Source organism: Orycteropus afer, unplaced genomic scaffold (assembly GCF_000298275.1).
Source record: "Orycteropus afer afer isolate SDZICR_OR568_19922 unplaced genomic scaffold, OryAfe1.0 scaffold00787, whole genome shotgun sequence".
NCBI lineage: Eukaryota > Metazoa > Chordata > Mammalia > Tubulidentata > Orycteropodidae > Orycteropus > Orycteropus afer.
The window spans coordinates 838,906-840,745 of record NW_006922374.1 but is presented as its reverse complement, the minus strand read 5'-3'; positions in this window follow the sequence as shown (position 1 = coordinate 840,745).

Sequence of the window (1,840 nt, the reverse complement as noted above, 5' to 3'; positions counted from 1 at the left end):
CTGTGAAGGAACTGTTTCAACTGCTGAGGAGCAAGGATGTCTCCTTGAGGACTAAGGTGTACCTGACACAAGCCATGATATTTCCAATCGCCTCATATGCATGTGAGAGCTGGACAATGAATAAAGAAGACTGAAGAAGAGTTGATGCTTTTGAGTTGTGGGGCCAGCGAAGAATGCTGAAAGTACCATGGACTGTTAAAAGAGCTAACAGATCTGTCCTGGAGGAAGTGCACCTGAGATGCTCCTTGGAAGTGAGAATGGCCAGACTTCATCTCACCTATTTTGGTCATGCTGTCAGAAGGGACCATTCCTTGGAGATGGATGTCATGCTTGGTAAGGTGGAGGGTAGAAGAAAGAGGGGGTGGCCTTCAGTGTGATGGATTGACATGGTGGCTGTGGTGATGGGCTCAAGCAGGGATCGTTGATCTGACATGGGATCAGGCAATGTTTTGTTCTACTGTGCATCGGGTTGCTATGAGTCAGAAAAGACTTGACAGCACCTAACAACAAAAAAAGTTGGCCATGAACATCACTTTGGATCACCTTTTAATTGTGATCGGTGCTTGTGAAAGTATATTCATCAAGGCAGTGATACTATCTGATAGATAATTTTAAAAGTTTTTTACATACATGCACATACATTTTCCAAAACCTATGTCTTATGAAAAAGTTCAGGATTTTTAATATCATACAGAAAGAGCACAAACTCTTTAACAAAGTCCAAGAAAAACATCTAAAGGAATCCACATGGGAATTGAATTTTGCTATATTTAGTGAGATAAGGAAATGGAATAGAGATAATTCAAGGCTAAATGGCCAGAAGAAAATGTGTGCTGGATCATGAGGAATTTGGCACAGGAAAACCTATTTTAACTGTTTGTATACATCTCTCTTAGCACAGTGCCTAAAGCAGTTGATTGCTAACCAGAAGGCTGGAGGTTCAAACACACCAACCACTCCTCAGAAGGAAGGTTGGGCTATCTACTTCTTTAGTGGTACTGCCTTGGAAACCCAAGGAGGGGTCACTATGAGTCAGATCCGACCCAACGGCAGTGAGTTTGGTTTTTTTTGGGTATGCATCTAACACTTCCCAATTCCTTTGTATTTTATTCCTGTTCTTCCTGAGCAGAGTAACTGATCCTTTAATCTGTTTATCGTGTTGTTTGTCCTACCTTAAACATAGTCTAGATAATTGAAAGGGTATAGAGTATATTTTATTTACTTTCTGGAAGAATTTAACACATTCAGGGAAACAATGTACACTGAGCTGGAAATTAATGAGTTCTTTTTTTTTTAATGTACAAAACTGAAGCTGTAATTGAATGCTTCCTATATTCACATGCTATCATATTAAAATTATACATCCTTGACCAGCACAGATGAAGTATTCTCAATAGTTTCATATATAAATCTGTTTTCTTAACTTCCTTCATCATGCTTTGATGGGATTACACATAATTATTAATATTGTAAGCATTAAAAATATAGTTGGTGTTGCTATGAATACTACTGATCAATGCTTTAATAGATATTCTTTTAGATGGGCAACTTTATATGTAAATTTTAAAGTATTTAAATGGTGCAAGTAAAATACAATGATGATACTAAGATTTTAAAATAATCCAGTCAACAGTTGTTCTAAGGAAAACCTGATTAGATGCTTTCTACATATACCTAACAAAACCAACTGTCACTGAGTCAATTCTAACTCAGTGATACCTTATAGGACAGAGTACAACTGCCCTGTAGGGTTTTTAAGGCTGTAAATCTTTATGGAAAGACTGTCTCATCTTTCTCCCTTGGAGTGACTGGTGGATTCAAACCACTGATCTTTTGGTTC